This window comes from Diabrotica virgifera, chromosome 4 (assembly GCF_917563875.1).
Source record: "Diabrotica virgifera virgifera chromosome 4, PGI_DIABVI_V3a".
In the NCBI taxonomy this organism is placed as follows: domain Eukaryota; kingdom Metazoa; phylum Arthropoda; class Insecta; order Coleoptera; family Chrysomelidae; genus Diabrotica; species Diabrotica virgifera.
In genome coordinates, this window is record NC_065446.1 from 140,536,819 (window position 1) to 140,562,437 (window position 25,619).

General features: G+C 33.7%; 1 protein-coding gene across 1 annotated transcript in view; it reads right to left on the reverse strand.

Annotated features, from left to right (window-relative positions):
- The window catches only part of LOC114335268 (uncharacterized), a 511,010-nt gene that overhangs the window by 213,934 nt on the left and 271,457 nt on the right, over window positions 1-25,619 (reverse strand). The window lies entirely within an intron of this gene.

Below are 25,619 nucleotides of genomic sequence, written 5' to 3' on the forward strand. Positions count from 1 at the left end.
GCGAGGTAAAGTTCCAACGAGAATGGTTCCCTTCGTACTCCAATCAGAGTAAACATGTAAATCAAAAATTAATAAGCATTTTCAATTTCGTTGCAACACGAAACTACTTAGTCTTTAGTTTTATATGTATACAATAATTTTAAAAAGACCTTCAGTTCTCCTACTCGTATTATCGCGTTGCACTTGGGTACGTACCTAAAACTATGTTGCTATGAACACCTCCATTTAATACTAAAAGAATCAGCTGATTTTACGTGTACAACAGAAAGACAAATACAGGAATTGGCCAAGGGCTATAAATACATAATTTGAAAACGTTGCTGACAAATCGTTGGAGTTTGGAAATTGCTTCTCTCGCTAACAAAGATTTTCAAGAACAAAAATTGCCAAAGCTAGTACCACTAAGTGATATTAAAATATTTTGAGAAGAAATTATTAAAATTGGTGTGAAGTGTCAGAAGACGTTTGAGAGCAATATTGATAATGTTGAAACATAAAAATTTAGTTAACTATGCTCTAGCATTAGCCATTATTTTTAACAGAAGACGAATAGGTTATGTTCAGTATTTAAAAATTCAGCAATCTAGTAACGAAAGATAAACGGATTTCAGTGATTTTGAAAATGTTTTAACTGAAGGAGAAAAGGCACTTACGAGAGGACAAAAAATTCCAGTGTGTTCTGGTAAAGGTTCTTGAGCTGTTGTTATTTTACTTTCAAAAATGTTGCAAGGTTTCATAGAAACTTTAATAAAACAAAGACATAAATACATGTCTGACGTCGTCCGACGTTAATAACTATATGTTTGCAGTTCCAGGCAGTAAGCTAAAATGGGACAAAGGGGATGCTTCGATCCGTAAATTGATAAGCAAAATGATTTTAACAAACTCTGAAGCTATATCAAGCAACAAATTACGCAAAAATATTGCAACAGTAGCACAAATTTTAAGTATGTCCAAAAATTAAACCTAAATAATTTGTCAAGTTTATGGATCATGACGAAAAAATGCATGATGAATGTTATGAATGACATTTATCAAACCGTAAAATTGTCAAAATTTTTAATAGTAATGCAAAGGGATTCTCTTCCTTTAGAATATAAAAGAAAATCGCTTGAAGAACTAGATTTTCACCACGACTGAGAAAAATGCGGAAGAAAATAAAAAAAGCAATCTTCAAAATACGAATAGTAATTTTCCAAGTATTGCAGGTATGCAAAAAGTTAAAAAAAGTAAAGCGTTGGTTGCAAAAGATAACGTTCTGGCTCAAACAAATAAAGAATTTAAAACGGACAGTGACGATAAGTACTATCCAAATAAAAAAACTACTCAAAAGCATCAAAAAACCAAGCAAGGGAAGATTCCGAATGCGATTCATATGTGCCTCCACAAAGAAGAAATATTAAAAATCAAACCTTTTAAGAGAACACTTTTCAAATTATATTCAAGATGACGTATATCCATCTAGATAAAAAGATGAATTCCAATATTATAAAATCAAAAATTCAACATCTTATAAAAATAAAATATGTATGGCATATGTAAGTTTTTTATATGATGCTTAAGTGAAAATATAGAAATATTTTTTTTTACTTTTTGTTGCTATTTTTATATTTTTTTTTATTCTTAGATATAATAAACATCTAACCAACGCCTCAATTAAAGGGTTTGACATTTAAACAAAACATAATGAAATCATTTTTGTAGAAGAAAAAAATTAAATAGGTACCTAAAAACCTAGTTTTGAGTTTTTCTCAAAATTTTTTGAGATTAGGATAAAAAGACCACTACACAAATTGTAGATTTTTTTATCGCCCACAGCTTTTGCGTTGAATTTTTTTAAACGATGCAATGTTTAGCCAGAAATTTCAGAAAGCAATTTTCGCCCTTAAAACCACCCCACCTTCACCACCTTATGGATTATTTTCGTACACTTTGCTGTAAGGATACGTTTTGTTGGAACATTTTTACAGCTATGTATACTAGTTCACTGATTTTTAATTAAAATTTTTAAATAAATTGTTGACACTTTTTTCTGTGAGATAGGTAATATGTTTACTGCAAATAATAAATTATATCGTTAAGAGCCTTTATAATTTTACTGTATAAGAGCAATAATTCACACAAAATAACTTGGCTTAGCTTAATTTATTGCAAAATACTAGCTTTGGAATATCTACTAATAAAAAATTTTTAAACATATAATCCAAACAAACCATGTTCATATCTTAAGCTTATTTAAAATATCAAAAATAACCATCCTTTATTTTTAATGTAAACAACAACAGAACATGTGAACAAATTCCCACTATTTCTTTACCTATATCCGTAATAAATACCTATACTACCTCTCGCTGTGCACCAAAGTTCGACCCACTCAATCCTTTATTCATTTTCGAATATTTGGCAACGCCGTCTGAGGCAACAACGTACCGGCTTTCATTCTTAGTCATATATAGTTGTGAGGCGACAGCGCATTGGATTTAATCGTAAATTTATATATAATAAAAACATTTTAAATCGTTTCCCCTCTTTAGAGATTCTTAATTAGAAAGTTCCCCTCATTGTATATATGCATATATTTTTTGAAAAAAAGAACTACAAAAGGGTGAGGCGAGGTCGTCATAGTTTTCACCGCGAGGCGACAACGTACCTTTTATCGATATATATATATATATATATATATATATATATATATATATATATATATATATATATATATATATATATATATATATATATATATATACATCCTACTATCAATTTGGCATCGATACATTATGCATTTACCATCGATTTGGCATCGTCTTGCAAAGTGGCATCTGTATATCGATGCCACTTTACACTACCTTAATAACTTTTTTCCTGCACTTGTTACCAGAAGTCTAATCAACTCGGTAGTTAGAGATTTGATTTCTTGATGTTACTTTAATATATTAGCTTTCTTTGTTTATCCCTTACTAAGTTATATAAGTTTATTCCATAAAATGTTTGAGTCCAAAATGATGGTACAGTGAAAATATTATATACATTTAGTTCAGTGTTTTACCGTTTTGTCGCTGCCGCTATATACATGAAAACGTATATCCGACTTTCATTATCAATCATTTTGGCATCAGAAATTTGGCATCACTGTTGAATACAATATTATCCACACCGAAAAATAGGCAATTTGAGAATGTATATATTATTTTCATCAACAAATCATTCTGGCATCATGTTGTTTTCACCCAATTTTGAAAAAATGTGAAAACTTTGTATTATCCACGTCCGTCTGTCCGTCCGTCTGTCTGTAATCACAACTCCTCCGTCAATATACCAGCTAGAATGACAAATGAGGTGTCAACGGAAAGCTGATATTACAAGGATGGTACTAAAGGTGAGATATTTGACCTTGGCGGTCTGTCCGTCGGTCTGTCCGACCGCGAATATACCTCCTCGATCATTATACCAGGTAGAATGAAAAATGAGGTGTCAAATGAAAGCTTATAATCCAAGGATGGTACTAAAGGTGAGATATTTGACCTAGGCTGTCTTTCCGTCGGTCCGTACGACCGCGAATATAACTCCTCCGTCATTATACCAGGTAGAATGACAAATGAGGTGTCAAATGAAAGCTTATAATCCAAGGATGGTACTGAAGGTGAGATATTTGACCTAGGCTGTCTTTCCGTCGGTCCGTCCGACCGCGAATATAACTCCTCCATCATTATACCAGCTAGAATAATAAATGAGGCGTCAAATGAAAGCTTATGATCCAAGGATGGTAATAAAGGTGAGATATTTAACCTAGGCTGTCTTTCCGTCGGTCCGTACGACCGCGAGTATAACTTCTCCGTCATTATACCAGGTAGAATGACAAATGAGGTGTCAAATGAAAGCTTATGATTCAAGGATGGTACTAAAGGTGAGATCTTTGACCTAGGTTGTTTTTCCGTCGGTCCGTACGACCGCGAATATAACTTCTCCGTCATTATACCAGGTAGAATGACAAATGAGGTGTCAAATGAAAGCTGATAATCCAAGGATGGTACTGAAGGTGAGATATTTGACCTAGGCTGTCTTTCCGTCGGTCCTTCCGACTGCGAATATAACTCCTCCATCATTATACCAGCTAGAATAATAAATGAGGCGTCAAATGAAAGCTTATGATCCAAGGATGGTACTAAAGGTGAGATATTTGACCTAGGCTGTCTTTCCGTCGCGTCGGTCCGTACGACCGCGAATATAACTTCTCCGTCATTATACCAGGTAGAATGACAAATGAAATGTCAAATAAAAGCTTATGATTCAAGGATGGTACTAAAGGTGAGATCTTTGACCTAGGCTGTCTCCGTCGGTCCGTACGACCGCGAATATAACTTCTCCGTCATTATACCAGGTAGAATGACAAATGAGGTGTCAAATGAAAGCTTATAATCAAAGGATGGTACTAAAAATGAGATATTTGACCTAGGCTGTCTTTCCGTCGGTCCGTACGACCGCGAATATAACTCCTCCATCATTATACCAGCTTGAATGATAAATGAGGTGTCAAATGAAAGCTTATGATCCAAGGATGGTACTAAAGGTGAGATATTTGACCTAGGCTGTCTTTCCGTCGGTCCGTACGACCGCGAATATAACTTCTCTGTTATTATACCAGGTAGAATGACAAAGGAGGTGTCAAATGAAAGCTTATGATCCAAGGATGGTACTAAAGGTGAGATATTTGACCTAGGCGGTCTGTCCGTCGGTCCGTCCGACCGCGAATATAACTCCTCCATCATTATACCAGCTAGAATAATAAATGAGGCGTCAAATGAAAGCTTATGATCCAAGGATGGTACTAAAGGTGAGATATTTGACCTAGGCTGTCTTTCCGTCGGTCCGTACGACCGCGAATATAACTTCTCCGTCATTATACCAGGTAGAATGACAAATGAGGTGTCAAATGAAAGCTTATGATTCAAGGATGGTACTAAAGGTGAGATCTTTGACCTAGGCTGTCTCCGTCGGTCCGTACGACCGCGAATATAACTTCTCCGTCATTATACCAGGTAGAATGACAAATGAGGTGTCAAATGAAAGCTTATAATCAAAGGATGGTACTAAAAATGAGATATTTGACCTAGGCTGTCTTTCCGTCGGTCCGTACGACCGCGAATATAACTCCTCCATCATTATACCAGCTAGAATGATAAATGAGGCGTCAAATGAAAGCTTATGATCCAAGGATGGTACTAAAGGTGAGATATTTGACCTAGGCTGTCTTTCCGTCGGTCCGTACGACCGCGAATATAACTTCTATGTCATTATACCAGGTAGAATGACAAATGAGGTGTCCAATGAAAGCTAAAAATCCAAGGATGGTACTAAATGTGAGATCTTTGACCTTGGCGGTCTGTCCGTTGGTCTGTCCGACCGCGAATATAACTCCTCCATCATTATACCAGGTAGAATGACAAATGAGGTCAAATGAAAGCTTATAATCCAAGGATGGTACTAAAGGTGAGATATTTGACCTAGGCTGTCTTTCCGTCGGTCCGTACGACCGCGAATATAACTCCTCCATCATTATAACAGCTTGAATGATAAATGAGGTGTCAAATGAAAGCTTATGATCCAAGGATGGTACTAATGGTGAGATATTTGACCTAGGCTGTCTTTCCGTCGGTTCGTACGACCGCGAATATAACTTCTCCGTCATTATACCAGGTAGAATGACAAATGAGGTGTCAAATGAAAGCTGATAATCCAAGGATGGTACTAAAGGTGAGATATTTGACCTAGGCAATCTTTCTGTCGGTCCGTACGACCGCCAATATAACTTCTCCGCCATTATACCGGGTAGAATTACAAATGAGGTGACAAATGTGAAAGTTTAGTAAAAATGACTCAAAACTAGTAAATTCGTATATCAATCCACGCAAAGTTACACGTAAAATTCAAATATTGTCTTCCAGTTCTACTTTCGATTACTTTGGGTGAAAACCTAGGACTTACGAAGTCCAATTACTTGTTTTATTTAAAAATAAGGCATATCATAGACATGCCTTAGGCATCATAGAAGACAATGACACAGAAAAATCAAACACATCAGCATGTCAAAAGGGCCTTAGTTATGTATCTTCGGTCCTGTTAGACCAAACGTGATATATAGCACCTCAAATGATAGGATTTGACAAACAGAATACAATGACATAGAAAAATCAAATACAACAGCATGTAAAAAGGGCCTTAGTAGCGTATCTTCGGTCCTATTAGTCCAATCGTGACGTACGGCATCTTAAGTAATAGGACTTGACCAATAGAATCAAATTTGACACAAACAAATCAAATACAGCAAGCAACAAGTCAAAAGGGCCTTTGTTATGTATCTTCGGTCCTATTGGTCCAATCGTGACATACAGCACCTCAAATGATAGGGTTTAACGAACAGGATACAATGACACAGAATAATCAAATACAGCAACATTAAAAAAGGGCCTTATTTACGTATCTTCGCTCCTATTGGTCCAATCGTGGAGTACAGCACCTCAAATAACTGGATTTGTCAAATAGAATACAATGACATAGAAAAATCAAGTACAGCAGCATGTCAAAAGGGCCTTAGTCTTGTATCTACGGTCCTATTGGTCCAATCGTGATGTACAGCACCTCAAATAATAGTATTTGACAAATAATATAAAATGGCACAGAAAAATCAAATACAGCAACATGTTAAAAGGGCCTTAGTCATGTAGCTTCGCTACAATTGATCCAGTCGTGACGTACAGCGCCTCAAACGATGGGATTTAACGGGCAGAATGCGACTGTAGACAAATCAAAATGGCGGCATGTAATAGCACCTTAAAATTGTAGAAATAAAATGGATTAAGGCACAGAGGTGTATGACATATTATGTGACAGTATTTAACAAAGTGAATACGATTACATACGTCCAGTTTTTGACAGGTGACTTCTCTACATGATAAACGCGAAAAGGCCCCCTTCGTTCACTGTTCGACATAGGCCTCCCGTTCACTGCATATATCCACTTCTTCCTGAAGCCGTGACATAAGAGGATAGAATTTAACGAATTAAACGACAAAGAAGACTAAACAAGGCAGCGTGCGGGAAAAACAGGACCATCCTTTGTATACTCCACAGGAAAGCATTATATATTCAACGTTAGAATTATGTTATAGTATAAGGGTATATATTTTTAAATGATAAATATATTTTTTTATTTAGTACATTCCGTACGTTTTTTAAACATGATCAGGAGAATTTGTTGCCTGAAGTCTATAAAAGAATTTCCTAACAATCCTTGCGTTATGGATTATTTTTGAGCATGTGTTTAAAAGGTAGCTTACAGGCTTATTGTTCAATGGTCTTATCACTTTTAAGCGCTTGTCTTTTTGTAGGGCTATTAATTGTGATTTCAACCATTCTTGCGGGACAATGCCTTTTCAGTAAATGAAGTGAATATTGTTATACATTTAATTTTTTTCACTCAATTAATTGGATGCCCCCTACTGGTGTTTGGTCTAAGCTTACAGCTTTTCCCCATTTAAGCTATTTTATAACTAATTATAATTAGGGGTACGGAATTTTCGCAAATAAAAAACATGAATTTCGCATTTACTTTTTTTATAATTACAAAATTTCGCATTTATTTTTAACTACGAGTAAAACAACAGAAAACATTAATTAAAAGCTAACATCGTTGTAATTTCGACATTCGACTCTTTAAGAGCTGTTCTTCGATCTGTCACTGTCACTACAATATTATATGTGCTGAAGAATCGTTCTGCGTCTACGCTGTTCGTTGGACTCCAAATGCTTTGTAATGCTGCTTTAGCAAATGACGAAAAACTGCACTGTGTAGCAATTATGTCTTGTGTCACACAGATATAGGTCATCTGTTGAAAATTCTTTGACTCGATCACTCAAAATTGTTTTAGGGCGTCCCATTTTAGGGGATACTTTAAGTAACTTTATGTTACTATGAAAATTTTTTTGATAGACCATGTTCTTAGTAAAAATTGACGGAATGAGCACTGATTGTCCTGTTTGACTAATTTATATGTTTAGAAAATAAGAATTAGCCGACTTTTATTCCTACTTAGATTTTTACCAATACAAAAGACCGAAATGCAGATAACAACAGTCGGATTATTTATATTTCTCAAAGAATCAACATTGAAAAATATCAATTCCTTATCTTATCTTTATCTATTTAATGATGAACAATGAAAGTTCCTTCTGTTTCAACACGTGTTAGAAAAATAAACACCTTTTAAAAATTATGTGCAATAGAAAAATTTCCGACTTCCGTAAAATCTTTCCATTCCTTATTTACTACGTGACTAAGTACCTACTTATTTACGGACGAGTTGAGCACCTGCAGGTACTTCGCGGAAATAAACAAAAACTCCATATTTCACATTTATCTCATTTTTGTTAAAAATTTCGCCGAAATTCGTATCTATTCCGTACCCCTAATTATAATAAAACAGTTGGTAAAGAATCATTATCTCGTTGACTTTTTCTTGTTTATCGTTGATAATTCTGCCGTTTGAACCTTCTGATAATCCATATATTTTCTCTATCTGCTCTTAAAGTGTGTTTATTATATTATTTTCTTTTTCATTTAATTTACACCGATCCAGACTAGTATAGCTCCATATAACAGTTCTAGTTCTGCAGTAACGAATCAATACTTTTATTTAGCACATTAATTTTTGTTTTTTTTTGTCTTCGGGTCTTGCAGTGTTTCTCGCAATTTTTAATTATCCATTTATTACTCTACTTATCTTATTTTTTGAATATACGACTTGAATAAATTAATGTTTTGCCAGTCGTTATTGTTTAGTAGACCGGAATATTGAGATATTAATTCTTTACATTACATATTTGTCTTTCGGTGATTTTCTATTATTAATATGAAGCTGGAAGTGTTAGGTTACACTGGTTTTTGATATTTGGTCCAGAGTTCCCTCTCAATTCTTTTGTCGGATTTCTCTTTAATATTATCGCAGCTGCATGTACTGGTACTAGGTTCTGAGTGCTCAGGTGACCTTTGAAGGACTCCCAATTACTCTATTTCGTCCACTTCTTCTGAGGTGGGTTCAGAAGTGGATATCAACTTCTGTTCCATATCTATTTATATGCCATCTAATGATTTTACTTTAAATTTAGCTGCTTGATCTTCTTCATGAGTAATAAAATTTTTGTTATTTTTGCTATTTAGCAAACAGCATTAGAAAGTCTGTAAGCTTTTTTTATGAACTGCTGAAGTGCGTCCTATAAAAGTAGACATATTTTCATGAAAAACATGTTTTCATGAAAATTCCTTAATTTTATTCAATATGTTCAATACAGCGATTTTAACGGTTTTACAAATTTTTTATGTCGATGCCGTGCGCATAATACGATTCTGGAAGCTCTGAAAAATAGTTATTTTTTTCTTCAATTATCTCAGCTGATTTTTTTATTTACGAGTCATTTCTTCAGATTTGGGAACACTTAATAATCGGAGGGGGCCAAGTCAGGAGAGTAAGCCGTATGAGAAAGTAATTCGAACCCCAACACGAATTTCTGCTACTGTCACAACGCTCTTGTGAGTCGATGTATTGTCTTAGGTTTTGAGAACACTTTAAAGAACACTTTTTTCTTCTGCTTATGGAGTCGTTTTTCATTCATCACATACTGGAACTCACCACATAAATTTTGAAGACCCTGACATCAAAACTGTATTAAATTATATGTGATCTAAGTAAGTTATAGAAAAAGTCAGAATAGATAGAGTAGAACACTTATAAAAAAATTGTAACAAGCAATTGGACATCGTAAGTTCTAATTTTTCACCCAAAGTGACCGGAAGTTGAACCGGCAGTCGATATTTGAACTCTTCGTGTAACTTTTTGTCAGTTGATATGACGGATGAATTTTGTTCACCGACAGACATGGACGAACAGACAGGCATGAAACCGGAAGTATGTATTTGTTCTGGTCTTTCTTAGTCGCGTTGAATAATAGTTTGTACTATTTCGACGAATTTAAAACAGTACTTTCGGTTGCAACTCTGGAACAGGCAGTCCGAGGTCAAACTTCTCACATGTAATATATTCATATTTTGGTTATAGGCTTTCATTTGACACCTTATTTGTCATTCTTTCTGTCTTACTAACAGAGGAGTTGTGTTTATTGACGCACAGACATGGATAATTCTAGGTTTTCACATTTAATGATAAAAACAATAATTATATAATTCAGTTAACCTGACTATGTCATTGTGATAATGACTTCTTATCTAAAAGTGACAACGGCAATTATTCCATTCACTCACGGTAAAATATCGCAAAACCTCCAGATTTTAAAGAACCGCTTGGATTGACATGAAATTTGGCACACACGTAGCTAAAATGCCAAAGAAAAAAGTGACATTATGCCGATATGTTCTCTTGTCCTGGATGTGAATTTCACCCCTTCTTGGGGGTGAAAAAACATACGTTCAAAATAAGTCCGGGAGTGGATAAACTAACTAATTCTAATTCTAAGCAAATTTTGTTCTATAAAAGTTTTAAACGGCTGAAAATGTTATAAGAATTTTTTGCTCTACATTGTGCTTTCTATCTATACCTTTAAGGAACGCACTATTTTCGGGGACACCCTGTATATGATCTGTAAGTTGCATTGGTTAAAAATGCTTATTTTTGAAAGGGGGTTTGTTGAAAGGGCTCGAACGAATCACTAGTCACGAGTATGTATATGCAAATTTTAAACAGCCATATCTTAACCAATTTTTGTCTTCCAGAAAATCAAAAAATCCCAAATATTTAAAAAAGCAAAACCTACATTTTTTACTCTTTAAGATATTTGGTATCACTAATAATTTTTAAGTTATTTTGAAAAAGTCTTTTTTTTTAAATTAAAGATTTAAAATTTACTTTAAAACCAAATTTTTTCACAAATAAGCACTTTGAACTGATGAAACTTACAAACACAAACAATACATAAAGTTACTTGTGAAGTGGTAACGATTAATTCCATTTGGGCTGTTAATTAGAGGGAGATTTTTACGATATTTTTAACCAAAAAAAAAAGAAACAACTGTATTTTGAGCGTAACTTGCTTACTCTTGCTGCTAGAATCTTTTTAAAAAAATAAAAATAAACGTTTTCTTAAACACTTCAAAAAAGTTGTAATAAGTTTTCCTAGAAAAGTGTTTAATTTTTTTTATTTCACGTTAAAATATTCGATTTGGAATTTGACATATAAAAGGTTATTTTTAATTATAGTCTGTTTTTAAACTAAGAGTAATTCAAATTTCCCGCGCCGTAAACCTTGTTTGTAATTGGTACAACCTCAGGCAATTTTACTCATATCAAATTTTGACAATAATGACATTTATAAAATTTTAACACTATTGGCATTTCATAGGTTAGTTTATTTATTTTATCAGCGATTTTTGTATTTTCTGCGTTATTCCTTTTAGTTTTAGATTTTTAGTCAATATTACCGTCAAAGGCCGATATGATCAACCAAAAAAGAAGATGTATCTGAAGATATTTCTAGTGACTTTCTTGGGTGTGAATCTGTCTTTTTAGTTTACCTACTCCTTTTGGTTTTAAAACAAAGCTTAGCAATAACTCTGCTTCTACTGGGTCTACAGACCTGACACATATACCATTTTTACACTTTTCTATAAGCTATATTTGCTATTTGCTAATTTTTTTTCAGTAAAGTAGGTACCTACTTTTTGAGTTATTTGCGAAAAACCGTCTAAAAACGTGTTTTTTTTTGTTGAAAAATGAACATATTCACTCGCAAATATCTCTAAAATTATTGACTTAGTGAAAAAACTCTATAAAATAGAAGTTGTTTAGAATTAGTCAGTTTATCCAATTCCGGACTTATTTGAACGTATTTGTTTTCATCCCCGATATCGTACGAAACTCACCTCCAGATCAAAAGCACATATCGGCACAATATCACTTTTTTTCTTTAACATATTAGCTATGCGTGTCCCAAATTTTATGTCAAACCAAGCGTTTCTTCAAAATTCTGAACAAAAACCGTAAGTAAATTAAACGAAAATGTAAAAGGTACATTCCGTGTCAAATCACTTAGGCGAAAAAATTTGGATCTCCGATTTGTCTGAAAATTGGTATATAGCTTCTGCGGGACGTAAAAAGAAGATATTTAAGGTCTTCTTCTTCTTTTTTCTCAAAATGTTATTTTATGCGATTTTACAGTGATTTGGTGTTTATTTAAACAAATTTGCATTTTCTGTCGTAAAGTATCAATGAAAAACATAATATTTTAATAGAAATGACTCAAAAATGTCATTATATGGCATTATAACAAGTTATTTTGAATGAAAACAAGTTTTTGATCAAATTATATAGTGTAAAAAACGTTAATATACCGTTTTTTACATTTTCCTCCATTCCCAAAATACATCATCATCGATTTGGCTAAAAATTTGCCCGCAGATAGCTAAAAGATATGACTTTAAGTGGTTAGAAGGATTTGAAATATATTATAATACCAAAAAAGTTACATGCAGTAATATCATACTCAAAAGTATATATTATATTAGTCCAGTCGGGATAGCATTTGACCTTGAATGCCAAGCTGCACAAAAATTTATTTTTCTGATCTTTAGGGGAGTCAATAGTAGCCTAAATTTAAAATCGCGAATGAATTCCTCCGTTGCGTTAGCGGCCATCTTGATTTTAAAGGAGAACCTGTTTTGCTCAATATCTCCGCCATTTTTAACTTTTCGACAAAAATGGAAGGAACTGAAATTGTTCCAAATAAATCGTATTTACAATTATTACAATTTCTTTTTAACAATTTTTGTCGTGAGGTCGATATTTTCGAGTTAATTTTACTTACAGTAGACGCCTATATTTTTGACTATAATATTGCATGTAACTTTTTGGGTATTGTAATATAATTCAAATCCTTATGACCACTTAAAGTCCTATGTTTTGTCTATCTGTGGGCAAATTTTCAGCCAAATCGATTATGATGCATTTTGGGAATGGAGAAAAATGTAAAAAAAAACGGTATTTTAACGTTTTCTATACTATAAAATTTGATCAAAAGCTTGTTTTGAATCAAAGTAACTTGTTATAATGCCATATAATGACATTTTTGAGTCCCTTCTATTAAAATATTATGTTTTCCATTGATACTTTACGAGAGAAAATGGAAATTTGTATAAATAAACACCAAATCACTGTAAAATCGAATAAAATAACATTTTGAAAAAAAAGAAGAAGAAGATTTTTTGACCTTAAATATCTTATTTTTACGTCCCGCAGAAGCTATATACCAATTTTCAGACAAATCAGAGGTCCAATTTTTTTTTGCTCCAAAATTGAGTGATTTGAAATGGAATGACCCAAAATTAATTTTTCAAACAAATATTTTAAGTCGTTATGAGAAAATTATAATTTAGCAGATGAAATAAAATAAACACAATTCAACTCGTAAAATATTTGGACCCTTACCAGCCGAACTAGCCGAACAGGTAAAGAACCCACCTTTTATATGGTTTATAATATACCTTTTCTACCTGGCCTCAAACGATTGATATTTTTAACTCGTGGCAACATCGATTGACGGCAAATACACCGCAAATACACATTTTTATGTGGTGGAAGTCAAAATGGCTGTGAAGTGTAAAAATTTTTGTATATAATTTAAATTTTTAAAATCAACATTTTAGAAAACTGAGAACGATACAGGGCATTAAAAAATGCGTTCAACAAACATACACGAATTAAAATTCGAAAATTATAGTATTTCTTAGTGATGCCAAATGACTGCAACATGAAAAGATGACATAATGATAGCGGGATGTATATATATATATATATATATATATATATATATATATATATATAACGTAACATTCAATGTATTTTGGTTGGTTTATTTCTAGTGGATCTTTATTGTGATTTTAGTATAGTATTTATGTATTCAGATCTTCGAAGTTGAAATATATATTTAAAACAAATTTAAGAATTACAGCAGTAAACTTCAATCTAATAATAATTATTTGATAATTCAACTTAAATTGCCATGTGCATTATATTCAGTATTCCTTGTCTTTCGGAAAACCGAAAAAAGACAAATTGCAATTATATGCTTTGCTGTCGTAATTTATTGCTGCACATACTAGATGTGACTTGCCCATTTTGCCTAAAATTAGATAAACAATTTATAATTTTTATATATATATATTTAAACTTTATATATATATATATATATATATATAAAGTAGTTTGGTAATATTGACTGATACTATGTATAATAGTTTTGTTTTGGGGTTGCAGTCACTTATTTTTTAGGGGCAGGATAAGTAAAACTCTTTGTTATTATCGAGCTTTCACAAAATTTATTTGCTTTTTCAAGATAAGCTAAAATAAGTATATGATAAATACAATGAAATTAGAGATAAAGTACATTGTATATAAAAGCATAAAAAACTTACAACTTGAGGTTATTCCATAAAGTAAACATTTTTACAAAACATAATGTATATAAATTTCTATTTTATATAATCCAAATAACAATGTTCCAATTTGTAAAAAAATATGAGGAAAGATCTTATTTAATTTAGTTTTAAATTTGACTAATGCCAGAAAGACATTTCAAGTAATGTCAAAAAGAATACCAATATCTGTTTATTTGAAGTTGTTATAAACTAGTATTAGATTATTCAATATTAGTATACTTTAAATTAGAGTAGGTATATCTAGATATATGAATTTTGCCAATTATTCTTTAGTTAATAAAAAATTAAAGTGGTGCCAAAATTTGAAAATTTAATTTATGAAATTTAGTTAAGGAATTTAGTGTTTTTTAATTAAAATATTATTTATCATAAGATAAAATGTAATTGTAGATGTTACTTAGTTTATTTATGTCAGTTTTTTTATTCACACATTGATTTTTATTTATGCATACCATTTCAAGAAATTCCCTTTTATTAAGTTGGTTCTCATGTTTCAATATCGTTGTTTCATTGAAGTTGAATGAATGATTTTTATTTAGTGCATGGTTTACTAATGCACATGTATTTTTGTTATTTCTTAGATCGCTTTTGTGTGACGTTAATTAATTACGTTAATTTTTTATGCTTTTATATACAATGTACTTTATCTCTAATTTCATTGTATTTATCATATACTTATTTTAGCTTATCTTGAAAAAGCAAATAAATTTTGCGAAAGCTCGATAATAACAAAGAGTTTTACTTATCCTGCCCCTAAAAAATAAGTGACTGCAACCCCAAAACAAAACTATTATATATATATATATATATATATATATATATATATATATATATATATAAAATTTTTCCCAGCCCGAAATGGTGGATGTGTGAATTGTTCGTAAGGGGATTTTTCCACATTCTCTATTTCATATATATATATATATATATATATATATATATATATATATATATATATATATATATATATATATATATATGAAACTTAAAGCTAAAATCAATATCAACAAAAGAATTAATATTAAAATTAAACTCACCAGGCTTCCGGGTTGAACCGCGTCGTTGGTTTCTAGGCCGAGCTTTCGACGTCCTCTCTGACGTCATCTTCAGGGCTTCCGGGGTCTCAGTCTCCTGAGGCTCCAGACACTACACTCACTACTCACTACTTCACTACTCACTGCAATACTGTTGTTGCTGACGCTGGGGCGGTCATTTATACCGTGGACTGATGTGACTGACGTGGCTGTCGATGACGTGGCGGAGTGGGAATTAGCGCGAAGACTATTTGGAGTGGCGCGAAGATTTTTGACGGCTGGAATTGTATTTGTAGATGGAGCGGACGATGTTTTCTTTAGGAGGGGTCTCCAAGTCGAAGGTAAACGGATGCCGTCATCTCTTTTATTGAGACAACTTGGCCGTTTTTCGATTTCTATGGCTTCTCGGATAATCCTTTGTTTATAGAAGCGGATGGGGGCTATGGTTCTGGAGTTTTCAAAGTCAATTTTGTGACCTGTATGAAGATGGTGTTGGCCTAGGGCTGAAACTGAATCGGAATTGCGAACAGATATGGAATGTTCATAAATCCTGTTACCCCAAACCACATCCCAATTGAGACAATCATCTGTCAAACTGAGGAAGCTATCTCTCATTTACCTTCTGAAGATGCTGAAATAGTTAGACAAGACGTCGCTAGAGTTCTTAGGAACTCAAAGCCCCCTACTCCAAATATTAGTCAATCTGAGAGAAAAGCCCTGAAAGAACTTCAAGCAAATCCAGATCTAGTCATTCTTCCTGCCGATAAAGGAAACGCCACTGTCATCCTAAACACTTCTTCTTACATCGATAAGCTCTCAAATCTCATTAACACCCCCGACTACAAGCCAATTTCTAATAATCCCACAACCTATTTGGAAAAGACAACAAAAACCATCATCAATAAAACTTCTCTTCCTCTTGCCGTAAAACAAACTTTAATTCCTCGTGAAAAGTCTTCTAGAACACCTCGAATATATGGCCTACCCAAAATTCATAAACCCGATCTTCCTCTACGCCCCATTGTCAGTGCATACAACTGTCCGACACAACCTTTGGCAAAATATCTAGCCAAAACTCTACAACCTTTCGCCGAAAATGCCTCATCTTTCGTCAAAAATTCTTTTCATTTCATCGAACTTCTCAAACAATATCCTATCTCACCCTCAGACATTCTAGTAAGTTTCGACATCGTTTCACTTTTTACTAACATTCCTATAGATGACACCCTAAATATTATGGAAACGAAACACAGTATCCAGCAAGACCACTTATCTCTCATTAAACATTGCATGTCCAACACTTATTTCATCTTCCAAAATCAATTCTACAGACAAATAAATGGTGCCCCAATGGGCTCACCACTCTCTCCAGTAATTGCTAATATCTTTATGGAAGATTTTGAGACCCGAGCACTATCCACATCTACGCTCAAACCCACATGTTGGCTACGATATGTTGACGATACATTCGTCATTTGGCCCCACGGCAGGGATGCTTTAGCGTCTTTTCAGACCCATCTGAATGGTATACATCCCAGTATCCAGTTCACGATGGAGATGGAGACTAACTCATCCTTACCGTTTCTCGACGTTCTTATTAAGAAGAACCAATCACAAGGTTTTCATCACTCTGTTTATCGAAAACCCACCCATACCAACCGCTACTTGCATGGCAACTCTCATCACCCACCTTCTCAAATTAATTCAGTCATTAATACTCTTGTCTCCAGATCAATCCGTCTTTCCGATGATGCAAGTAGATCTACTGAACTCTCTTCTTTAAAACAAGCCCTCATCAAAAACGGTTACCGCGAAAATCACATCGATAGGAGCATCCATAAACTTCAATCTCCCGCTCAATCACAACCCAAAGAGTTAGATCCTGATCATACGAAAGCTTTTCTTCCCTATATCAAAGGTGTTACTGACAAAATCGACAGAATTCTTAAACCACGAGGAATAAAAACAGTATTTACCCCCCAACAAAAACTTTCATCTCTTGTCCGATCCGTCAAAGACAACATTCCAAATGAACAACACGGAGTTTATGAAATTCCTTGTGCAGACTGCCCCCGATCTTACATAGGACAAACCAATCGTAGAATCCAAAATAGGATTTATGAACATTCCATATCTGTTCGCAATTCCGATTCAGTTTCAGCCCTAGGCCAACACCATCTTCATACAGGTCACAAAATTGACTTTGAAAACTCCAGAACCATAGCCCCCATCCGCTTCTATAAACAAAGGATTATCCGAGAAGCCATAGAAATCGAAAAACGGCCAAGTTGTCTCAATAAAAGAGATGACGGCATCCGTTTACCTTCGACTTGGAGACCCCTCCTAAAGAAAACATCGTCCGCTCCATCTACAAATACAATTCCAGCCGTCAAAAATCTTCGCGCCACTCCAAATAGTCTTCGCGCTAATTCCCACTCCGCCACGTCATCGACAGCCACGTCAGTCACATCAGTCCACGGTATAAATGACCGCCCCAGCGTCAGCAACAACAGTATTGCAGTGAGTAGTGAAGTAGTGAGTAGTGAGTGTAGTGTCTGGAGCCTCAGGAGACTGAGACCCCGGAAGCCCTGAAGATGACGTCAGAGAGGACGTCGAAAGCTCAGCCTAGAAACCAACGACGCGGTTCAACCCGGAAGCCTGGTGAGTTTAATTTTAATATTAATTCTTTTGTTGATATTGATTTTAGCTTTAAGTTTCATTGTATTAACCGCGGAAACCTTTCCGAACATTTCATATATATATATATATATATATATATATATATATATATATATATATATATATATATATAAGGTTGAAATATATATATATATATATATATATATATATAAGGTTGAAATATATATATATATATATATATATATATATATATATATACATATATAAATTGTATAGAAATATTTAAATTTAAAATAAATGTAAAACCTATTTTAGGATGGGGAAAAATGATTTATTTCGCGACCGTCACCTCTTCGGCGAAATAAATTTTGTACGTATCTATATTATGAGAATGTATATATAAATTTTTTAAAAGTATTTAAATTTAAAATAAATGTAAAATCTATTTTGGGATGCGGAAAAAAATATTGATTTCACGACCGTCATCGCGACCGTCATCGCTTGACGAAATAAATTTTGTACGTGTATTATTATAATGTACGTATAATAATACTAATATTATTGAAGTGAAAACTCATTTAGGGACGTTGTCCACTTTTTAGATGGGGAAAAAGTATTGAATTAGCGACCGTCATCGCCTTGGCGAAATAAAGTTTTGAAGTGAAAACTTTTTTAGGGACGTTGTGCACTTTTTAGATGGGGAAAAAGTGTTGAATTAGCGATCGCCATTGCTTCTGCGAAATAAATTTTTGAAGTGAAAACTTCTTTAGCGACGTTGTGCACTTTTTAGATAGGCAAAAATATTGAATTATCGACCGTCATCGCGACCGTCATTGCTTCGACGAACTAATGTTGTGAAGTGAAAACGTCTTTAGGGACGTTTTGGTCTTTTTAAATGGGGAAAAAGTATTGAATTAGCGACCACCATCGCGACCGTCATTGCTTCGACGAAATACATTTTTGAAGTGAACACTTCTTTAACGGCGTTGTGCACTTTTTAGATGGGGGAAAAGTATTAAATTAGCGACCGGTATTTGTTCAACGAAATAAATTTTTGAAGTGAAAAATTTTTAGGGACGTTGTGCACTTTTAAGATGGGGAAAGAGTGTTGAATTAGCGGCCGTCATCGCTTCGGCGAAATAAATTTTTAAAGTGAATACTTCTTTAGGGACCTTGTGCACTTTTTGGATGGGAGAAAGTATTAAATTAACGACCGTCATCACGACCATCATCGCTTCGACGAAATAAATATTTGAAGTGAAAACTTCTTGAGGGACGTTTTGCACTTTTTCGATGGGAAAAAGTATTAAATTAGCGACCGTCATTGCTTCGACGAAATAAATTTCTGAAGTGAAATCTTCTTTATGGACGTTGTGCCCCTTTTACATGGAGAAAAATATTGAATTATCGATCGCCATCGCGACCGTCATTGCTTCGACGAAATAAATTTTTGAAGCGAAACCTTTTTTAACAACGTTATACAGTTTTTAGATGGAGAAAAAGTGTTGAATTAGCGACCGTCATCGCTCCGGCGAAATAAATTTTTCAAATGAAAACTTCCTTGGGGACGTTGTGCACTTTTTGGATGGGAAACAGGTATTGAATTAGCGACCGTTATTGCTTCGACGAAATAAATTTTTGAAGTGAAATCTTCTTTAGGTACGTTGTGCTCTTTTTAGATGGAGAAAAAGTATTGAATTATCGACCGTCATCGCGACCGTTATTGCTTCGACGAAATAAAGTTTTGAAGCGAAAACTTTTTTAGGGACGTTACACACTTTTTAGATGGGGAATAAGTGTTGTATTAGCGACCGTCATCGCTTCGGTGAAATAAATTTTTCAAATAAAAACTTCTTAGGGACGTTGTGCACTTTTTAGATGGGTAAAAATCTTAAATTAGCGACCGTCGTTGTTTGACGAAATAAATTTTTAAAGTGAAAACTTCTGTAGGGAGGTTGTGCACTTTTTAGATAGGAAAAAATATTGAGTTTGCGACCGTCATCACTTTGCCGAAATAAATTTCGTACGTACATAATATATATTATGTGAATGTATACAAAAATAGCATAGAACGTACGCAACGCTAATATAATATAGGTATAGCACTTCTTTTTGGATGTGGAAAAGCATTGAGCATGTAATTTATATACTATAAGCAGTTTTCACTTCTGTCGGCACTCCCATGAGTGCTTCAAATTTTTTTTTAAATTCAAGTTTTTTGGTATATATATATATATCATACTAGTGACGTCATCCATCTATGCGTGATGACGTAATCGAGGATAAACATTAACATAATTATTTATACAGGGTTTGAATTAAAAAAAAAATTGAATTAAATTAATTTCAATATTTAGATTACGTCATCACACCCAGATGGATGATGTCACTAGTATGATATTTATGCCAAAAAATTATAATTTAAAAAAAATTAGGGCACTCTAGGGAGTGCCGACAGAAGTGAAAACTTCTTACGAAGCAAGCCCCTTCGGGTACACACTCTACCCCTACTCCAACCATTACAACTTCGGTCGAACTTATACGCAATTCAACCTATTGTATATAAATTACTAATTATCTGCCGTGTCAATAACGATCGCGAGTTCAATGCTTTTTCCCCATCCAAAGAGAAGTGATATACCTACATTATATACCCATTGGGTGTATCCTATACCATTTATGTATACATACACATAATACATAAACGTACAGAATTTATTTCGGCGAAGCGATGACGGTCACGAATTCAATGCTTTTTCCCCATCCAGAAAGTGCACAAAATCGCTACAGAAGTATTCACTTCAAAAATACTTTAAACACTAATCACTTATAATGATTGGAGTAGGGACCGTGTGGCCCCTTATGCGCTTGCTTGGCAAGTTTCTTCGGGTACACACTATATCCCTCCTCCGACCATTATAACTTCGTTCGAACTTATACATACGCAATTCAACCTATAGTATATAAATTACTAATATCTAGCCGTAGCGATGACGGTTGCGAATTCAATGCGTTTCTTCAATCCAAAAAGAAGTTCTATATTATACACGCATTGCGTGCGTCCTATAATATTTAATACATACACCTAATATGCAGGTACCACAAACGCGAAAATTTCAAACCAATAAGCCTGTTGCCACATTCGTATAGAATGCTTACCAAAATATTTACTAACAGGCTATCAAATAAATTCGATAGTTACCAGCCTGTTGACACAGTGCCATAGAACACCTACATATACCTACCTATATATATATATATATATATATATATATATATATATATATATATATATATATATATATATATATATATATATAGCCATAGGTGTTTGATATTTGTTGATAGAAACCCATCATTTATACAGAACTGGATTCGAAATCCGATGTATTTATCGACCGTGCAAGTATATTCTATAACACTATAAAACAGTGTTGAAATTATCGGGAATTGCGGTCTGTGGCTTTGATTGAAACTACATTTAATTCTGTTGAATTCGATATTTCGATGAGTATTTATTAATTTTTCATCTTCATCAGGAACAAACTACAAAATTAACTAACAGTTAGGTACAAACATAATATTACAATGATATAACTTACGAATTGTTGTAGGTATGTTATATAAGGCAATTTAACTTAAAGCTATGCATGTCGTTTCACGAGAACGTCGAGGGCGGCACTGAGTCAGGTATCTTTTCTCACATGTGTTAAGGGTCAAAAGTTCCAATATCGAGCCATCTGTTTAATATTCTGCTATTTTTCGAATTTTAAAACATTGCAGTAAATTTCGCTTAATCTACTTGTGTCTGATTTGTAATTAATTGAACGTTTATTACTGTTTATGTGGTACATCTCGAGGAACAATCTTTTCTTTTCACAAACACAACCGTGTATTTAAAGACAACAGCAAATAGTTTAAAAATATCTCTAGCATAGCCATACCGGAAGAAGTCGCAAATTTCTTATCATTGGGACCTAAATTTAGTGTGCCCTGTGTTGGTAAAGATGTCAGACTAGATAGGTTTTTTGCAGACTTAGAAAATATAGTGGATGATATTCCAGATGAATCAAAGGATGTCATACGAGCTAGAGCAACCAATATCATAACTAATTATGTGAACCACACTACAACAAACAAACCAAACCACTTCAACAGGATGTTTGAAAAAACACGCCAGTTTTTGAAATCAAATCCAGATCTATACATTTTGCAATCAGACAAAGGTGGGTGTACGGTTGCCATGGATAAATCAGAATATATGGATAAAACTGAGATAATGCTACAGGATTCTTCCACGTACACCAAATTAAACACTGATCCAACGGTGAAAATACAAACCAAATACAACAATATTATTAAGAACCTGAAATCCATAGGTGAGATAGACGCTAATGCTGCAAAACAACTAATGATCTACAACTCGATGTTTCCAAAGTTATACTGTCTACCAAAAATTCACAAAAGCAATGTTCCTCTTCGCCCTATCATCAGCTCAATCAACTCCACTACATACAACATCTCGAAATACTTGGCAAACATTCTAACTGCCACTTTTGAATATCAAACTAATTATAATGTGAAAGATACATTTACGTTTGTAGAACTAATTAAGAATGTTACAATTCCTCAAACCTATGTACTTATATCCTTAGATGCGGTATCGCTTTTCACGAATATTCCTCTCAACTTGATTATTGAAATTTTAGAGCAAAATTGGCACTTAATAGAACCCAACACCACACTAAGCAAGAATAACTTCTTCAAACTAATCGATTTTATTTTTTCTAATGTTTACTTTTCTTTCGGTGGAACTTTTTACTCACAAATCTTTGGCACTCCCATGGGCTCTCCTATCAGCCCCATTCTAGCCACCATAGTTTTAGATCATCTATTTCAGCGGTTCTCAATCTGTGGTACATGTACCACTGGTGGTACATTTCATTTTTTGAGGTGGTACACAAAACGCAAAAACAGCCAAGATCAGCACCGCTATTATAGTTAATTAGATCACCTAGTTAGATATGTATTTCAGTTAAGTGGTACCAAAAATAATAAAAAGTATTTGGTGGTACATGACACAAAAAGATTGAGAACCGCTGATCTATTTAATATAGTAATTCCACGACTACCGTTCAAGTTACCGTTCATATACAAATATGTGGATGATGTGATAAGTGCGATCCCCGAGGACTCTATTCAAACTACACTGGACCTCTTCAATGGATTTCACAAACACCTACAATTTACCGTTGAGGAGGAGAAAGAACAAAGTGTGCCCTTTTTAGACACTAAGGTGATAAGAACCATAGAGAACAAGATAATTTTGGATTGGTATCAGAAACCAACTGACTCTGGAAGATATATAAATTATTTCTCTCAGCACTCGAAAAGCCAAAAACACAACACTGTTGTGGCAATGAAAAACAGAATTTTACACATCAGCAATGACCTGTTCACACAAAAGAATTTAAAAACACTCTACAACATATTCTTGAACAACGGCTATCCAAGTAAAATTCTTAAGCAACTGATATATAACTCAGACTTATACGACGGGCAACGTGACAACAGACCATCAGATCCCGTGATTTACAAAAAGTTGCCCTTCATAAATGGCTTAACCAACAATATAATCAAGCTGCTGAAGGGAATTCCTAAAATCAAAATAGCGAAATACAATAGCATATCCAACTACAGCTTATTCTCGAAGCTTAAAGACCAGACACCGCTTCTAAATCAGAGTCATATCATCTATCAACTTTCTTGTCTCGAATGTGATGGGCAGTATATAGGACAAACATCGCAATGGCTGAAACAAAGAATAACGCAGCACAAAAGTGATTGTAAAACACACAAAAATACTTGTGCAGGAGCACACCATTCCATAACAACAGGACACCAATTTAATTTGTCAGATATCAAGATCTTAGATTCAGAAAGCAATTATAAGAAAAGATTGTTCCTCGAGATGTACCACATAAACAGTAATAAACGTTCAATGAATTACAAATCAGACACAAGTAGATTAAGCGAAATTTACTGCAATGTTTTAAAATTCGAAAAATAGCAGAATATTAAACAGATGGCTCGATATTGGAACTTTTGACCCTTAACACATGTGAGAAAAGATACCTGACTCAGTGCCGCCCTCGACGTTCTCGTGAAACGACATGCATAGCTTTAAGTTAAATTGCCTTATATAACATACCTACAACAATTCGTAAGTTATATCATTGTAATATTATGTTTGTACCTAACTGTTAGTTAATTTTGTAGTTTGTTCCTGATGAAGATGAAAAATTAATAAATACTCATCGAAATATCGAATTCAACAGAATTAAATGTAGTTTCAATCAAAGCCACAGACCGCAATTCCCGATAATTTCAACACTGTTTTATAGTGTTATAGAATATATATATATATATATATATATATATATATATATATATATATATATATATAGACAGTTGAATTTTGGGCTTCATCAGAACTTGCTGGAATGGAAAAACATTCTTTACAATCATCATAAATTACAGATGTTATTTTTTTAATCTTACCTAAATGTTGACATTATTTCTTAGTGCATAATAAAATCGATATGAAACCACACATTGTCACAAAAACAAACCAATCACATCTCCCAACTGGAAGAAAAATGGCAATCAAAGCCTTTATTAATTATTAAAATTCATTTTTTTAATCACCCATGTGGCCGGCATTTTTGACAAGTAATTGTTAATTAAGTCAAGTGTCGTTTCGACTGTCAATTATCGAAACGCCACCTGTCTTCAGTACCGGCGCTAGAGTATAAGACGCCCGCCTGCAAAACCAGCATAGGCGCCCTTCGGTCTCTTTTAAATTAGTATTTTGTATAGCACCAGCAGAAAAAAGCTCAATTTGGCGCCCCTCAAACGGCCAAAGCAGGGGCGCCCGCCTGCAGTGCATCCCTTGCAGGCCCGTTATCGCCGGCCCTGCCTGTCTTAATCACTTCTTCTTTTTTTCAGCGTAGGACACTAACTTTATTAAGTCACATATTGGACACTTTTTAAATTTCACACAAAATACCATAGAAATATAGGTCCCGTTCTATATAAACATATCATGTTAAATAAATTATGTGGTTTGTATTTAGTGTTGGATATAGTAGTCAACACTCCGATGAGATGTACGTATTACATACCTTTTCTTAAAGAAACAAGTATATCAGTGATGTTGATAGATGCAAAAGTTAAATCTTGTTTACAAAAGGGAAATAACACATCCGTATAGGTGTTAGTAATGTAACAAGTAATTTCATTGTTGTCTTTTTACATTTACATTCCTTTATGTTAGTGGTATAAACATAATATGTCCAAGAAGGGTTTGACATTAACAAATTTTTTTAAAAATTCAAACAAAATTGTCTGGTTGAAAACATAAAAATATAAAAACATGGTCTGTACAT